We start from the raw sequence: 19,496 nt of genomic DNA, 5'->3' as shown, positions 1-19,496 counted from the left end.
TATAAGTATGCCTCCTTTGTACAATCCTACTTAGGATTTCATGCTTTTACCTGCCATATTTCTGTCAATCTCTTTGTCTAAGACACCTGAAACGCGATTACTTTGACTACTGACCGACTTCACGATCTCGCTATATCCTGACCCGTATCATAATCATTGGACGAAACCACGGGCGGTCGCGTATTTGCTCGTCACGCGAGATGAGGGAATCTCGATGGGTAATTGAATCCTCGCATGCCATCGTGACATGGAAGCCTGTCTTTAGAATTCTAGGTAAAAGGAGTTTGCGCGATTCCACTGAAACGTTCCAGCCAGTATTCTGGCATTCGGTATAGATTCTGCTGAGAAAAGTAGAATTGGGCGTGTAACAGTCGATTGGTATTTGCTCGGCTGTAGATGAATCCGGCCACGGAAACTATGATGTTCTTTGTATAGTTGATTAGTTCTAGATATGGGACGAAAAATTTGATCCCAGGTTAGAAAGAATTTTAAACTGATTATGGTTCGATTTGGTCAACGAATACTTTGATTACGCTTAATTACTGGTATCGCTGTTATGACAATTTCGCTGCTAAACTTCATATTATTTGATTATTATTACATCGCGGACATTTATGGAAATTCATATTTTGCAAATATCTTAGACCTCGAAAAGGATGTACGCAAGAACCTGTATTTCAAACCATTTTGCATATTGTGTGCATTTTATAATCCGCAGTCTAATTATTATAATCTGGGCAGTTTGATCGATAATTATCTTATTACGTTATAATAGTATAATTTCAAATTCATTTATTACCCACTAAAGAGAAAATTCATACAATGAAAAAGAAAAGTATTACAGAGTCAGCCAAGAAGAAACATTAATTCTTGATTACGTGTTTACCGCGTCCCACTAAACGGAACGCGTTGTCTTATCAATGCGAGCGAAACGATACGGCCCAACTTCTTTAATTTTCCAGGATTTCGATAATGAAAACGGAGCATCCCCATGGCGTTGATGATTTACGAGCGATCTTGAAGCAGCCTCGATGGTATTTGTGAGTTATGCAAATACAGAGTGCGCCGTTTAGAAACAGGGTCGCATCGCTTGAGAAGATCTATCATTTTCTCTTTCTCTCTCTCTCTTTCCATTTTCTTCATCTCGCTCTTCTATCTTATCTTTCTAATGTCTTACTCCTCGCATTCCTCTCCTCTTCTGTCCTCCTTCGCTGTGCTCATTATCACGATTTTCCATTACCCTCGTTCGAATTTCCACGCTCGACGACCTGTGCGAGAGTCAGCAGTCAACTCCATGTTATACATTTTATCGTTATTAGCGTCGTGGTTTGCTAGGAAGGGCGTCTTTTTTCTTGTTATCTTTTGGTAGAATCAATTGATAAGAAGGAAGAGAATTTTTAAAGGATTTCAGTGAAAAACATTAAGTCGACTGATAAAATCATCCGAGTCTCATTAGAGCAGTTCTCTTACTCTTTACAAGTTTCTGTTATACTTATTCGAGATTCTGTTATTCTTTGCAAGAATAGTAACTTTTCGAAAGTTATATTACTTTTTGTAACCATCGTATACTTCCATTCTTCGTTCTTCATTCTTCAGCTATCAGTGGAAATAGATTTCTACTTTTCAACGTACGTTTTGATTTACTTTGCTAGTTGGTTTGATTTTTATTCCATTTCAAGGAGACACCAAAATTTACCTATCGTTCGTCCCGATCGATCTTATTGACCTTAACTTCATCTCGATTTTCCACTCAAAAGCAATGCACACACTGCGAATGTACATCGCGTAATCATTTGGCGGTTACGTCGCGAAACAACGACAATAGCGATAAAAGTAGAAGTAGAAGTACAAGTAGCAGTAGAAGAAATCGTTAAATAAGACAATTACAAACGATGGTAAACAAACAAAGGTAGACAACACCAAACAATGATAAATAGGAACAAACAAAGATAAATAATAAATGACAGCGTCAAACGACAGATACCGGTCGTTCGAGTTCAGCCGGTCGAACCAGAGTGCTTAGAAAGCCAACGTGAGCAAACCTGGTGTAATCCTATATTGCCGACACGGTTCAGGTTAGTCGCATTCGCCGTTCTCTAATGCAAGTAGGCGAATGCAACTAACCGGCTGGGAGAACTAGGCGAAATTAGAATGTTTGTCCGATTGCGTATTGCACCGTTGTACCAAACTCGAACACGAAGTTCGATTTTCTGAATATAGATAAAATCAAGGAATCTTCATCTTCCCTTTCGTTTACGTTTCCCTCTTTACGGCCGATAATTTCGCAAAAATCTTAAAGTAGCTCCGCGATAAACTGCAGTAAAATTGTGGCAAGGCTAAGAATTTGAAGCTTTTCTTCAAATAAATTGTTTTTTATATAGCACACATTAGCGTTAGTTCGAACAAAAGTAAGGAATTCTCGTCTGAGCCGCTGACATAATTGTGCTGTCTATCCGATCTTGAACTTCACATAGAAAAATCGTCTTCAAGAAACGATAATTACGACATGGTTTCAAAGGCGGTCAGAGGAAATTAAGTTTTCGAGAGGCGCGATTCTTCGAGTCGCGGCTCTTAGCTCTTTTACTCGGCACGACGAGCAAATGGTTTCACTTTTAGGTCACCTTCGCGTAAGTACATTCAGATTTCACCATTTCTACCGACAGCTTCGGGTCCTTTCGCTCTCTCGAAACGCTCGATATTCTTCGTTCATACACTTAGATATCCTCGAGAGCCGGCTCAATGCCAGATTACCAGGCAGAAAATTGTTGGGAACCGAGTTAATTCGAGGATATTTGTCCTTCGGATAGCGTAAATTTGTTCTAATCTATCAACTGCGTTTTAAACAAATTACCTTAGTCGAGGGAACGAAACGGCGGACACTGATGTTTACAATAATGACTATATTTCTTACGCAACAGTCGATATTGGAAACGATCAATCATGCGTTGTAAGAGCACACCCACGAGTTTATCTCGACGACCTAAGCCATGACAGTTCTGGTGAGACGTACGTATATTTCTATCCTTATACCCGAGATAAGAAATTCTATTAAAATATTATAATTACGAATGAAGAACGGTAATGAAACTAACGTATGTTTCGTTTATTAAGCCTTTGTGACAGCGATAAACAATTATTTATTTCATCTGGATTATACTAAAATAGATTCTTTTATATTTTTGTATAATATGTTTTTGTCCAGTTACATTATAACGCTAAATATAATTTTTTTCATAGAAAACAGCTGATAATGGAAACAGGTATGATGTATAGTTTATTAATTTAAAGACTCGGATAAATTTAATTTTTAAGGTTAAATTTATTAGATCTCTTGGTCGGTATTTGTTATATATTAATATAGCACCGATACACTTTCTTCGTCAATTAATTGTCAATGCTATACGCATAGGGTGTACCAGAGGTTTCTGGTTTTTGTCTGCGTGTTTTATGGGCAAAAGTGAGAGTAAAGTAAAAGCGAGGGAGTAAAAGTAAAAGTAAGACGAAAATGTCGTATGAGCGTAGGTTAGTGAGAGCTAAGCAATATATGAACATAAATAAACAGCTGTATAGTAGACGTAGTAGATAGTATGAACAAAAAATTGTAGTAAAAGTAGGAAATATGAAGGTCTTAAGTTGGTATGGCTTGTTATGAACGAGTTCTAGCAAAAATATGAAATGTGAAGGTCTCTTCGTTAATGAGCTGCCAACATTTTAAAACAAAATCCCGTTTTTCATTCCTTGAAAGTAGTTACCCTTTTTTAAGCAAATGGAAAGGCAATGAAAATGAAGACAGCATCGTTAAGACAGGATACGAAATGATTAGCAAACGACTCCATTAACAGGTTAGCATGTTACAACTTTTTTACACTCTCTCTAAATCCATATGTCTATGATAATGTGCTGGTATACCACTACTTTACTAAAATGCAGACTCATGTTTTCTAAATTACCATGTTTGTAGAACATTAGTTATGCGATATATAAATTTTCAATGCGAACTTGCTAGCTATGGTCAGAATTTCAATATTCATAAATCTTTAAATTTCTAAATTTTTAAATCTCCAGAATCTTTGGAATCTCCAGATTCCAAAAATCTTCCATTTTCAAGCTTACGAGTGTCCAAATTTCTGGATTTTCAGATGCTAAACTTTCAAATATTTAAATTTTCAAATTATGCATGTTCCATGTACATCAGGCGGACAAAGTCGAACCTAAGAAACCTACTCTCAACGAAACTGAAAGGCCTCTTCTTTGCAATATTCCAGTGTTTGAAACGGGGTAACCTTTTCGCGTGTGCAACCCTTTCGCGATTCGAAAGGTTAACAAAACTCGAAAGAGAAAGAAATCCCAAGGCGTGATCGGTTTGCCGATCCAGCTGAGACCACTTCACCTTAAGGTCAGGCCGAATTTAAACGCGACGAACCTAGCCGGGAATGAATTGTTTAGCACGGCCCTGGAGATATATTTACAAATATGTAAACCGTGGACCTAAATGCCAGCAGCTTTCCCGGAGACCTGGCCTATCTGGTCTGGCCTAGCTCGCCACGTCGTTACGAAACTGCTCGTTAACGTAACTGTAACCGAGTAATCGTCGCTCGAATGTTGTCATCGCTCGTAAAAATATCTTCTATCGAACATTGTGTTCCTAGAGTCGCGCATAAGACACTAAAATCAGAATAATTTGATTAAACGTATCAACAGCCTCTCAGAGGACAAATTCTGCTCGAAAAAATGTATAGAGTATAATATTTCGGAGAAAACCAAGTTCCTAATTCCAATAAATTCTAAATATATAGACTCTATGATATTTATGGAATTGTGACAAAGCAGACATCAGAGTATACAGTTTATTATTATTATTATTATTACCGGAGGAAACATAATCTATTCTTAATCTCATTACTAATCCTACCGATTATCGATACCAAATATAAGATTTGTGAAATAAATATGATTTTCAAAATTTATAGAATTGCCAGTTGTGTTCGACTATTCGTTATTACAGTTCTCTATTTCATCGATAGAATGACGACCGGTGGTTTAACAGGCTACAATTACGATCGTCATTAATGATTAATATGTAAAAACACGACTACTTGTGTTATCCTACAGATCGTGGAGCCATGTACAAAAGACTCACTGTGACGAGACAGGACTTGGTCTCGGTCCACTTATCGCGGGGCGACGACGTCGCAAACGCATTCTACTTGCGATTTGGAGCAAGCGTACACCCCTCTTCAGAAGTATTAGATGTCTTAATCATAAGTATTGTATGAGACACCTGCCGGTCTCATACAGGTTCCGTAGATCAAGTACGATAATAGAGTCAGATTACGAACGAAAACGGTTATATGGTGCAGAATTTGTTCGTGTCGTATATCTTTCTGTTTATTTCACGAGAATTTTGTTAAAATTTCGTTTTGGACGTCGAGATAAAAATATCTACGGAAATTTTCATACAGAATTCATAACAATTTTTACGATCTGTAAATAGAGATTATCGCAAGTAATAAACGTCTTTATTTCATTTGTTCTTCGTTGGTTTTACAGCGAATAACGATTCTCTTTGCGATTCGACGATTTATGTTTTCTGGGTAATTACACGGATAATAAGTTCATCATCTCTCATCGTTGAGCAATGAAATTTCCAGAATTCGTGCAGTGTACACGTTTAACCTTTTAAACGTGGATCTGGACACGACGACGAGTTAACTCGCCTTTTGTGAGAAATATTTCCGGAACGGCGCGCGAGATTAACCATTTAAATGCCTCGGGTAGCATTAAACATTTGCTGTTCGCACTTTTGCTCGAGTAATCCGCTCGTTATGTCGTTTCAACGTTTGCTCCACGCTTTCTGCGAATTTCCCTCGTTTAATTTTCCTGCTAAAACTATATAACGAGCCGGAGAAATTTGTCCAAAAATTATACAAAATTTTCATCGAAAAATTTTCAAACAATATATATACATGTATATATATCATAGCTGTGGTTAGTTCTAATGTCAAATACAGTACAAAATCATTCGCGATCGAACGCGATAGTATCGACCAGTAACCTAATTCGTTCTCCAAAAATGTAGAACAGCCTCGCACAACAATACGGTTCCACGATCGTGCCGGTTTGCCAACAGACGCCTCGCTTTACGCAACAATCGATGTTGAAACGTGTAATCAGCAGTTCTTCTTTTTCTCTTTTCGCAGTCCTCATTACGGTCGATCAACAGAATCTCTAAGCGAACGATTTCTTACCCACTTTTCAGAATATTTATTTCTATCGCCTTTTTACCTTTCACACGCGTATTGACCTTAAAATCCATCCCAAAACAGGATAATCGAAATCGTTTCGTTCGTTTAGTCGAGAGACGATCTCATATAAATTTCTTTTCTTTTTCTTTCTGTTGTCGTTCGGTAATTATGCTCGTGCACGAATGGCCTATTTAATTCAATGAAACGAGCCATTGACGAGCCTATTCAGCCATACGACAACCACGAGGTCACGTAACACAACGGACCACACCCACACGCGGACGCACACCAGCGTGAATCACACCCATGTGGTCGCGTATACTTGCACGTACACAGAGAGTAGCTGGCACGCGTGATCGTACGATTAATTTGATTTTACGGCTGGTCGATCTCTCGATCGCATCGGGAGAGATGCTGCTGGCAATACGATTCTCTCACTGGTCGAGTTGGGATTTCGAGATCCATCGAAAAGTTGATCTCCATTCTATTTGTTATAGCGTGAAGAAATACAGATTTTTGTTATTAAATTGATCCGCCTGAAGTTCGAATATGGTTAATATTGCTCGTTAAATTTTATGTTAATGTTACATTGAAGAAGAAGAAGAAATTTATTATTAATCGTATATATTCGACGTTAAGAGATTTTATTGAGTAGACAATGAAAAGAATTTAATTCGATAGGTACACACTGCTCAACGTAATTAGAAGATCGCTACGAATAATTCTATTGAAGCAATCAAACAAGTGAAAATAAAAGTCATATGGATCGATAAATTAGCATATTATTCGTATGATACTGTAAAAAAAAAATAATTTTTAAGAGAATCGTCAAAAAATATATAAACACGAGAAGCGAGAATAAAAATCAAAGTGACACGAAAGAGATTCTCTGATAATTCCGTATGACGCAGTGATAAGTTAATAACAAATAATCTCTGTAATAATTTAACAATAGAATAAAATAGCAATCATGCAATTTCTGCACTCAACCTGTCAAATTCGAATTCGTTTCACTTATCCGTGCTCCACTTGTTCGAGCGATTGCTAAACGTTTCAATGGATTTCCGCGTTTCTCAGCGAAAGCCTGTGAGAAAACACGTTGCGAAGTCGATCTTTTCCCATGGAAGCACCAGGGTCACGATTTCAAAATTTCCTTATCGATTTCTGATTTCTCAACGTTATCTGGCGTTTTGTTTACCGGGAAAGCAAAGTGAGAACACATACGGTATGTATGGCGTGGTAGAATTTCCATAAGACGAAAAATACGTAACGTTTGCGAGTTATCCATTGCACACTTACCGACAAGTGGCCTCGATTCCTTCTTCTGTACTTTCTCGCTGGTTTTCTGCCCGAAACCGGGCAACAATGTTGCGACTGATTACTGAATCTCTCAGAAGCTCTCTCGTATCCTGCTCTGCTTGTTATGGATGTTGCAACGAGCTCATGTAGTTTGCTACGGAAGGGTAATCCTGTTTTCTCCTTTCATTTTGTACCTTTAAATTCGATGTTCGAATGCTTCGAATGAAAAATAAGTTTGGAATTAACGAAACAGAGATTATCGGTGAAGTTAGCAATTAACTCTGAAGCAGAAATCAGGAAGATTATCAGATCAACGTAAAGACGATATCGTGATCGCGTTTTTCCATTTCAAAGTGCTCGTTCATAAAGATTTCGTAACTCCTAAAACTATGGTTGCTATTGGGGACTGCTTGGGGAAGAAGCAGCGAATCAATTTTCGAAATTTAGAAAAATATTCAGGCAATTAAATCACGATACAAAGAAAAGATTTGGCACAAGCCTATATTGTTGTATGTTGTTCTCCAAGATAAAAGAAATATCGCGAAAGGAAAACATTTCATAAAGCAAACGACGTTCCAGGAGGAAAGCAACCCAGCGAGTATTCCAAACAGTATGCCAAATACAGAATATACTCGAATATCAGTAGAAAACAGTAAAATTCTGTCTTCTGCTTTTTCCATCTAAACCTATTACATAGCAACGAAGAAGGCACTAGGCAATTACTGATGTAAACATCTTGTATACTTCTTCAAAATTAACAAAATTCTTGCCGCGACATTTCCACCAGCAAATATGATGCAGATTAAAGAAGTATACCTCGACGAACCTTCGTTACTCGATAACGAAGGAAGGAGCGTGTGGTTGGAAGTGCTTGTCACGCTGCAGCGTATTGGTGGCACGGCAGTAGCGATACTCGAGATGACGATGGTACCGTGGTACGTTACAGCGATGGGGTTATGCTCCTACTTACGAGGAACGACGAACGCGGTTAGCCTAGATCACAGTAAGACAGAGAGGGCAGCGGCGGCTCGTGCGCGTGCACCAGAGCGAACAGAGCGAGCACAGGGTATAACGCCACGAAGGGGGCCACGCGATAAAATCCCGGCAAAGCAAGACACCTCGTGGAGAACACGATACGCTTTTCTGCAGCTGCTGAACGACCAGCCAACACAGCCAGCCAGTCGACTAACCGGCCGATTTCGCTCGCGTTGCAAAAGCTCCGTTTTTCTTGTGGGAACTCGAGTGCTGCCGCGTACCGAATACATGATCGTTACGTTCACGCTGTCATCGTGCAACGTAATCGGTCGGTGACGGTCCTCGTGATGACGACGTCGCGTTAAGTGGGGAGTTATGCTTCGAGAGAAACGCGATTAAGAAGCTACGTAGATTTTTCTTTTTATTTTGTTTCAAATTGCGCATAGACTACCATGGTCAACATGGATGGATTAGTATCCAAGATCGGTTTCATTGGGATTTTAAGCTTTAAGCTCGGTGCTCGAGTATTTCGAATAACACAAGACTTGGAAATTAATCGGACGGAGGATAGAGAATATTAGAGTTAGAAGGTTTTAATTCTCAATTGGCGTCGCTGAGATTTTCATCAAGATTAATGTTCGAATATTTTGAATAGCCGAGAGCGTTAGGAATATAAGCGATCTGATAGATAGTTGGTAGTTTGTGCATCCTGCTACAGCAAGATTTTTCGTTTTAGTTATTTTTTAATTATCTTCAACAGTTTTTTCTTAACATATTCTGCAGAAAATACGTGTTTGCTTTACCATTAATAAAAATCCGTTCCAAAGAAATTAAAAAATGAATTCGAACAATTCTCATCTCTCATTACGTCATCGCTCACTTTAGCTACAAAGGGCGATCTACAAAGATTTGATTTATTATTTTTTAATTTTCTTGAAATATCTGCGTGATGTTTCCAAAGGATCAAACAGAAATAAGGTTGTCACTAGGGTGATATTGATGAGGCTTAGGACGAAACGCGAGCACACGTGCATCGATGCACCGTCGAACAACTTTGTCAAGAGATGTTTTTCACGGAGGCTTCGGCTCGTGCAACCTACCTACCTACATAAACACGATGCTCCGCTTTGCTTCCCGTTCTCCTTACAAGCCCCTGCATTGCACCTCCTCGAGAAAATGAGAGAAAGAGAGGCAGCTGCCGGGCCTGAGGGGAGGAGAAGCTGGGTTGCAAAAAAAGGTCGAGAGTTGAGAGTAGGCAACCCAATTTTGTGACGCTCGCTTCTAGGTATTTCGATGTATCGCGCACGGGTCAAGGTCGGCCGAGATTTTTTACCAGCGAAGTGTCAGTCGTTCTAAATGATTCCGACCACGGGGTCGACATCTCTCTGAGTCGCTTTCCGCGAATCCCATCGGAGATCTTCGCTAGCAAACTGCATTTCCCAGCTGCGCCCATTGACATCTGCCAATTAGCGAGATACCAAATTTCAATTGTCGTTAGTCAGTTTTGAATTCTCACTATCTCATTCTCATTATTTCTCACTAATGATATCTAATCAAAGAGCGTGCAGAAAGGACATGATAAGTCCACTCGTGCTTAAATTCACAAACGTAGGTTTCTTAGAGATAGGTGACGGATCTATGAAATTTGATAAATGATTAAATTAATATAGTAAATATTATTCAAATATGATATAAATAAAATGTCTGTTCTCATGGCCGAGTAAAAAAATAGTTTCAGTAAGATGGAATTATCGTGCGTATCGTTACAAAAGATTGCAAGAATCTAAGTTACGCACATTTAAAACTTAAATTACCATTTTCCAATTTCTCAGCGCCCGCTCTCAACCTCCCCGCTCTAGTCATTCGACTTTCAGACTCCAACTTCGAGCACTGCAATTCCACCTCTGGTGGCATTCTCCCGAAGAGAATACCGTTCTCCATCTCCAGGACATGTTTACCCAAACTTATTATTCTAGAAGCTGCCCACGCCGCGCAGCCTCGTTCGCGCGACACGTTTCTCCGCTAACGAGCAATTTTCTCGAGAGATATTTTTCTCACACGGACAACGTCTCGTCTCGTTCGTTGGTTCACGAACCAAGCGAAAGTTTCTCGTTCGGCTCGGGACGTACGTCTTACCGATAAGTCTTGGAATGAATTCGACGATATGCATCATCTGCCTCGCGGTTTTAACGGAATTCGATCGTGAATCAGGGACAAGAGGAGGCACGTTTGTGATGTCATAGAAGTAGGGCATGGTGGAAGTGCCTCTCGATATCGTCGGTCGAGACTCTGCAGTCGCTTCATCATCGCATAGACAAACTCGATTCAGCCGGATCGCGTCATGGGCAATCGTTGTTAAGGAGGCGTGCTCCACGTGAGATTGCGTTACTTTCCACCGTTATTTTAGTTACGAGCGGTTGCTTTTAAGAGCGACTCGTGGGAATCGACGAGCACATTTCGAGTATCACTGTAGAGATGCTATTGTACCATTGACGATGTTATCCGTATTAAATTTTTATGGATAATATCGTTCAGTTAAAACGGACTTAAACTAGAGACGCAAAATGTACAGGTATTGCGAGTTTCTGTATCTTCAGTGCATCTTCGATGCATCGGTCTCATGAAACTCCTTCTATTTTCTGAACACGCGGGAAAACAAGGGAAACGGTTCAGATAGAGTGCAAACGCGCATCGTACCGACCGCTCGTATCTGGGACGAATTTTGCAGAAATCTGAAACGCAAATCTCCTTTCTCTCGTTCGTTCCGTTCTCGAAACGAACTCGACGTCGTTTTTTTAATACCGACGTCTCTGACTGTGTATAGCGTATACATTGTCGCGTGACGGAGGAAATCGTGCCGGATCGTAGCGAACAACGATGAATATTGTTGCAGTCGAACACGAGGGGAAAGTCGAAGAAACGTTTCAGCAATCGAACCCTTTAACGTTACGTGTGTTATTTCAAACTAATAATATCGGAGTCTTCCGTAGATCAGTATCATAGTCAATTTTACGATTCGTATCATTTAGTCCCATAAATTCTATGAATAATTAAGATCGTAGATATAGAAGATTACCAGTGGAAAAGAGCTGATAAGATATATCGTCTGGGAAAAGAGTTTCGTGAAACTGTCAGCATTCAAGTTGATATAAAAGAAGAAGAAGGATGCTTTATCTTACCTACGGTGGTATACACCGGTACGACAAAGCAGTAAAAATGTTCCCGTAGTAAAATGGCCCGTTTAAAGCGTATCACACACAATGAAGCAGACGTGGTACCTGTTTTGCACTAAGGTCGCAGCAGTCGACCACAAAAACGTCCCTTTAAAGCAGACCCAAGCGTTCCCTATCATTGCCTGGCCACGCTATATTCCAGACAATGCTGGAAAGTTTGAGAGATTCGTCGTTTTTCTGTTATGCTTTCGTTATTATGTACTTTGGTATGCGCCAGAGGAAAGTCGTCTGCTTTCTATTAACCTGTTAACTGCTTCTGATGAGCATACTCGTTTCGTTTTACTCAAACGGTATACAACCTGAACAAACATTGAATACCTTTCGCATATATCTATAGAACGTATAAAATATGTATTATTTAAATTATTCAGAGTTTCTTTTAGTTGAATTATTATATTTTTGAAATTTAATATCGCGCAACCAAATGATAAATTATATAGGTTTCGTGTTCCTTGAACCTTTCAAGTGTTCGCATCAAAGATAATATATAATTTTCGTGTCGTACTCTATGATATCGTGAGTTACGAATTAAAAGGACTTTCACTTTTCAAGAAAGATACCATGACACGTATTTGGAAGCGACAATAATGAGCTGTAGATTAATGAAGCGTGCACGGTGCATGTATTAAGCGATACGAATTACATATGTACAAAGCGTAAAACATTAAACTTCTCGATGTTTCAAGGATCAATTACGAAATCTGCCAATCGTAGTTGTTATTCCTCGTGTCATATACATAATTAGAAATTAATCCATCAGACAAATAGTACGTTTTTCTGTCTTTTCTCTTTTTCTCTTTTTTATTTCAAGGTTCTTTTAAACCGTAATGAGTTAACGGAATGTCAACACTTCGTAAGATTGTCATTAAGAAACAATAAAATACATTTCAATGAAAATGAACTGCGGCGATAAATTATATGCAAATGTGGCACATTTATCTTTTTCCTGTATCGATGTGTACGTAATACAGCTTTTACATATTCTCTGATCTCACGAGGTGAGGGGGAAGTTTATGAATTCATAGCAATTGGTGATCCCAGACTGTCGGGTGCTGCTGGTACGCGTTAGCTTCACGCCGAGAATCTTTATAAGGGATCCTTTCAACGATGTTGCACCTTGAAACGTTATTAGATCGACCTAGAAACATCATTTAAAACTTCATGTCGGGATTTAGAGTGAACGTCAGGGATATTTCTGGTTGCGAATATTTTTAATATTTCACGTGTTCGTGTGAATTACTTTCGACGCTTTTATATTCCCGCGTATGGTATCGATATTTCGAGTGTTTTCTTCTTTAAATCGAATAATTGGAATATTCTCTGCGTTTTTACGAGTATTTTGACTTTGATAGCGAAAATGTTCGGAATATTTTTCGTGGTCCTGTAAATTTTTAGATTATCTCTGATATTCGAACGAATGTTGACAGTATTTTCTTTTAATATTAATCGCTATGCGTATGTTTAAAAAATAGATGCTGGCTAATCGCAGTCGTTGATCCAGTTCAACTTTCACTTTTCTCCAGAGAGAAACTGTGGTATATTTTTTACAGCGCAGGTAATAATTTGTAGAAAATCAAACGTAACACGACTACAAACTTAGTTTTTCAGAATGTTTCTTATGATTTTGTCTCTCTCCCCCCCCCCTCTCTCTCTTTTAATCTCTATATCGTATATCAAATATCAAATGATGTTAAAATGTAGAGAAATAGAAATTGAGATATCTCAAATAGACTTTTGCAGTCTGATTCGGTAGACAAACAAACTGTTACACTTGAGCAAGGTATAGCGAGGCAACTGGATTCCTTCATATCTAGGCAAATATGGAAGCAATAATTTCAATTGTGTCGATACTCTGACAGGTAACGTTAGTACGATTTATTTGTATAATCCTTACAAGCTTACAAATATCATAGTCGTCCATAAATCATCAGACACCCAATATTCTTATGTTTGATTAATATGAACAATCGTAAGCAAGAAATAAAACTTTTCTACAGTCTTATTCGACAAGTAGCATATCTCACAGCTACATGTCGTAACACGGTTCTTCATTTTTCGTTAAACAATTACGCAACGTTCAAAGCACAAGGTATAGAACGAGCCGTACTTTTGCAACGGGCTGTAGCTCGTTACCAGATTCACAATAATTCTTTGTTAACCGAGCTTGTTGATTCAACAACAATATTTAACGAGTGAACGTTTCGAAAACGAGCGTGCAGTTTCGCTCGTGCGAATATGTAATTGAAGCCAGCGATGACATAATGCACTGCTTGGGCCTTTAACAACAAAGTATCGGTTTGTTTTTCCAGCGGCCTCGATTTTTTCCCTATTTCCCTTTCACAAAACAATCGAGGCCATTTCGCTCGATTTCCCCCCCCCCCCCTATTTTCTCGAAAAATTATCTCTGGCCACCTTCAGCGATTCGTTTAACGTTTCCATCCATTAAGAATCAAGCAATGAAGCAACGCATCAAAGTTTCGTAAACGCAGCATTATTGAGAAACGTAAATCAGATAATCCGTATACGTGTTATTTTTTTGAAAGTGTACAAAATATAACTAGACTAATATATATGTAGACACTCTGCTAAAGTCTACCACACAAATCAAAGACGGTAGGTATTCTAATCACGATGCTATAAATACTTCGTTTTCTTCGAATTTCAGCAAATTGTAGGATTTATATGTATGAAATATCGAGCGAATTGTTGGAATTCCTTTTCATAACTACACCGTTAAAAAATAGGATATACCAAGGTAAATTGACTGAAAAGAATTGCGAAGGAAATGTTGTGTGGCCCCTTTGAGATCGCTTAATCTTAAATAGAATCGCTATACGTATTTTAGTTTCCCCTATACTTTAGGCACTCTATACATATATTCATATAGCATATTTATAAATTATACAAATGGATATTTTCCGAATTGTTGCACTTGCAGAATTATTATTTTATCGATCTTCTGTCTCGTTTCGTCTCTCCTTCTTTCTTGCTTTCCTTATCTCCCTTGGCCGTTCTGTAACCGATAGATCATTCACGCTGGCTGACTCGGAATGGTAAAATTATCCAGCTCGGATCAAGGAAAATTCGTAAGTTATTCGTAGGTTAGAAATGTCACAACGTGTGCGTTTTATCCGTAATTTTTCTGACATTTATACTCGTTTAAGAAATGTATGGTAAGGGGTGATTTGGAATATTACGATGTATTTGTTGCAGGCATAAAGATTTATCGATGAAATAGAATTTTTCTATATTTCTGGTTACCAAATTTCTCGTTATAAAATTATTTGGGTTAGTTGCAAATATACGAAATTAAACAATATTGTATCTTTATTTCTTATATATTTATATGCGGGTTAATGTTGGAATTTTGGGCGTTTGACGAACCTTCACTTGAATTTGCCATCGTGGTTATAACTGATATTTATTAGTACAAATGTGATTATTACAAGAGGTTACAAGTAACAGCGGCGATCGGATGGTCGAGATGTCGATGACAATGAATTCAGGTTCGATAACGAATCCACGGCCAACGGGACGACGAATGCGATGTGATACTCGATCCTGGTGTCACTCTACGTGCAAGTAGTACTCCTCTGAATAGACTCTATCTCAGACCAAGTGGAACTGCCCTTATATAGTCCTCTCCCCACCTCTCGGGTCAATCTTTGTTTTTAAGAAAAGCTATATAATTATTCCATACCTCTGTTAGGTACACGTCCCTCCCGTATACTACGTTCAGTGACTCGTTATGTTACTTCGAGCCCAAGCCCATCGTCATGAACCTTGAGCACCCATAATCGGATTAGAACATTACAACTATCTTTTAGTTTTATTACTTAAGTGTAGCTATAGCGAAAATCTGGACTAGGGTATATCTCCGACATATATATACTTCGTTTTGACGTTAATGTCTATATAAAATGATTTATAGAAAACGTATTATTAATTCAGTTATGTTTCTCGCTATATGTGACAAAAATTCCAAGAGTTACTGTCACGTAGCAAACAATCGGTGTGATTCAGCGATCTGAAAAAACGGCAGGTTCTATTCCCTTGTATAACTAAAAAGATTCAAATAATCGGTTTCCAGGAATAATCTCGGCGATGGTCTTTAAGAAAGGTCCTCCGTTTAATGCGATAATGGCGAGAGACAAAGGCGACTTCTTCTAGGCTCGCAACTTTCTCGCTCTCGCGTCTATTTCAACCACGTCTGGCTACATTTTACTACACTCGACGATTAGCATGGATTTCGATTGTTCGTCCAGGATTGCACTCGCTGCTTAATGGACTGTCTCGACTATCTATTTCTCTGCCTCCGCCGGTTTTTGCACCACCAGTCTCTTCTGTCTTTCTCTTCCCTTCTTCTCTGAATCTCTCACCTTTTCATTATCCTTTTCACTCCTCTTCTTTAACAATCCACAGCGAAGGCGATCACGTGGAAGCTTGAATTCTTCTTTTAGCGACGAATGAGCGAATAAAATGAGAAAATTGCGAGGAACGAGAAGAAGAATCGATAGATATTTGTTGTTTTATCGTTGGAAATTTTTGCACCTGTAACGCAAATATGCGAAGAGTGGTAAAAATGAAATTTAAGAATAAATACATTTTTATTGTTTGACATTTTACAATTCGAGTAAAGGTTTTCGGTCATGTAAAGAAAAGTTCGAATAGACGAAATACCAGAGATATTCGCGAGCTTTTCCTTCTAAAAAGATGTGTCTCCGAGCAGATTGATGGGCTCGTCAAGATGGCGACCAATCTGGATCATCGATACGATGTAGAGAGAATAAAAAGAAGGTTAGTCCCGTGCTATTGGTAGCTTCTGTCGGGACACCACAGCATGTGTTCTTTTGAGAAAGACGCTTAGGAGCCGAATATTCGAAAATAGAGAAGAATGAAGGAGCATCGAAGCAGTTTAATGCTCGTACCTTTGACGTTGAACGCTGACGATGGAATACGAGTGCTTTGAAGCTCTCGTTATTTGAAATTTCGAAATATCGCGGCAAGCTAATACGGCTATATTTCGTATCTATCTTTTTTTATTAGCAAAATTGAAAATTCAATTGGACACGTGATAAACTTCTTTCGCGATAGTAAACTCTAAAGTTTATTACCGCGGGATTAAAATTTACTAAACAGTTTCCCGAAGATTTCTACACTCATCTGAAACTCTTCTTACACAAGTAGTAGATTTAATTAAACGGGTCTGCGATGGAGGTAAAAAGTCGTCAAGCAAGAACAAGCGAATAAAATAAAAAGAATTAAAATAGAAAGGAAACGAGAACACGCGCCATGGTAAAATCCTATTTCCACGTTTCTCGTTACATTCTACGATCCTCTCAACCACGACCTTTTGTCGAGGCTCATGATCGAATCTCAAGAAACCACGCTAAAGCGACGCAAGCTATCACTCTCGTCTCTATAAATGATTCGTGTTCCGCAAATATCATCAGGTCCTCACCAGCTGGCCTAGTGATTTACGTTCTTTGAATCGTCATCGAATCGTCGGACGACGATCGCCAGCGGCGTAATGGTTCTCGGCATCTAGGATTGCCCGCGCGAGGAGGCTGGTCCTCGAACGGACGGATAATATTGCGGCACGGGGAGTGAAAGCGACATGGTGAACCCGCTCACGAGGTTACCCATGTACTTTTACTCGATTCAAGCCGTATTATAGTGACTACTTACCCGGCAGTCCCTGGCATAGTTACCACCAGAAATATCGTTGGAAAGCCTGGCCGCTCAGCTCGCTACCCACTCGACGAGCCTACCAGCGAGAGAACAAGTCGCGTCTAACGAACTTTTAGCACAGATTCCTTGGATATTGTTTCCTTCGATCACTGTTATCAAACTTCCCTCGCCAACGATATTATTTCTTCGCAGGATTTTTCTCTTTCTTCTTGTTTTGATGTTTGATCAAAAAATATCCATCTGCTCTGATCCCTAGAGGTAAATTAGGAGAGCAAAAGTAGCACGAAAAGAACACATAACAATCCAGGAGAAGATATTCAACGAAATTGCTTCGCGTAGAAAGATATGAAAATCCCTCGGCACTGAGATATTACAAATCACAAAAGTACGGTCAGAAATACGTGTGCCGTTTAACCTAAGAAAAAGTTACGATATTTGCTCTATTTCACCAACGAGAGTCTATAATGTAAAGTAAAATTCCTTTACTTAAATCCCATCGAGCGAAACGCGTTAAAAATCTTAAAACTTCTCAGGATATAAAAGAAACGAAAAGTTCACCAAGAATTTCCCGCCAATCAATTTTTCGTCTGTTTACCTATTTCTCACAATACCTATCCTAACCACCCGTATTGTAAAGGAGACATAAAAGATTTTACTGACACAAAACGATTCGAGCATTTTGGATAAAGCTCCGATGTACGCGTCTTCGCGTAATAGATATTCTGGTCTGTGGAAGGTCGATAATGCGCAGACTTGTTTGTCCTACGAGAGAAGCCGTGGAGCTGGAATAAAGGACTGGCATATGCTGTCGGGGACAATGAGGACGAAATAAGAATCGTCGAAGGGTAGTGCACACCGTTATAGTAGGGACCCATTGACCAAAGCACGTAAACCCTCCCAGCCTGAGCTGTTCTCTGGCCCCTCCGAGATAGGTACGTCTCGATTCTTTTGGCTGCCCTTTTGCCAACGACATCGAACCCTCCAGTCTTTGCCCTCGCCCTCGCCTCATTTTACTAGATCTCCAAGGGCGGTTGGGAACCACTCTGATTCATTCATTCATTCTCACACGTGAGAGAGAAAGAAAGTCAATCAGTTCCCAAGCGATAATCAAAGGAAAATCGGAGGGATCACGGAAAGGATGGAACGATCGTTTGAAAGATTTTCATTTGACGCGTTTCATCGTCTTTCTGCGAGAGGTGAGTTTTTTGAATAAGCTTGTTAAGTATTTTGCAGTCGGTAATTTTATTGTTGAGCTTCTGATGTTTATAGATGTTAAATATGGAAGAAACGCGTGACATTTATTGCACGATGGATATGTGCATATAAAATGTGAAAATATGCAAAATACGTGATATATTACGTATTGTCTCTAGGTTGCGATATTCGTACGCACAGAATAATGTCTATCTGTTCTTTGAAACATAGTGGCTTTTAAAAAAAGATCTGATAAATCCTTTGGCGTATAGAAATCTTCAAAAATTGTGATTCTGATCGAGATTCTAATCGAGACTTTAACCGAAGAAAGAAATAGAATTTTCAAAGTCCTTCTGTAAAGAATTCTTCTTTAGACGAAAAGGTGCAAGCTTGTGTTCTTAGTTTTCGTTTCGTCATTCTATCGTTCGTATTGCAAGTTATATAATTTTGTCTACGTAGTTACGATCATTGTAGCGTTTCGTAGATAGCCTTCAATAGGTTGTACGTAATAGTCGGTTATGAGTAATGGAATGATTATATAAACCATCGATTGACTGTGAATGAATAGGGCTCCCGTAGACTGTTCGAAATTGTCAGATACCAAAAGGTTTACATCTGTTCTGTTAGTAGCGTGTACAACTATAATTTAACACCTTAAATTACGTTTCATTTCTGTTTTAATGGTTCGACACGTTTCATGTCTGTTCGAATCAACTTTCTAAATGTAATCGATACAGTTTCGGTATAGAAATAAATCAAACTTGATTCGTGACCTGGCATGAAAATTAATTAATCTCGCGAGGGAACGTAAGATACCGTTTTGGCAAGGACGAAGTCAAAACTTGCGTAACATTTATAT

At 38.9% G+C, this 19,496-nt stretch overlaps 1 protein-coding gene and 1 long non-coding RNA gene across 3 annotated transcripts in view; one reads left to right on the top strand and one right to left on the bottom strand.

The window, feature by feature from the left end:
• The window catches only part of Orc2 (origin recognition complex subunit 2), a 90,893-nt gene that overhangs the window by 37,536 nt on the left and 33,861 nt on the right, over positions 1–19,496 (top strand). The gene's annotated exons all lie outside the window — the stretch shown is intronic.
• On the bottom strand, positions 556–8,780 carry LOC138184016 (uncharacterized). Its single transcript, XR_011174221.1, has 3 exons — positions 8,361–8,780; positions 7,545–7,738; positions 556–1,268 (listed from the first exon to the last, which is right to left on the bottom strand). It is a non-coding gene; the product is annotated as an uncharacterized LOC138184016 (long non-coding RNA).

The sequence above is a fragment of the Bombus flavifrons genome, chromosome 10 (assembly GCF_040668555.2).
Source record: "Bombus flavifrons isolate JBK064 chromosome 10, iyBomFlav1_principal, whole genome shotgun sequence".
In the NCBI taxonomy this organism is placed as follows: domain Eukaryota; kingdom Metazoa; phylum Arthropoda; class Insecta; order Hymenoptera; family Apidae; genus Bombus; species Bombus flavifrons.
The sequence above is the reverse complement of the archived record's forward strand: the minus strand, read 5'-3'. Positions and strand labels throughout refer to the sequence as shown.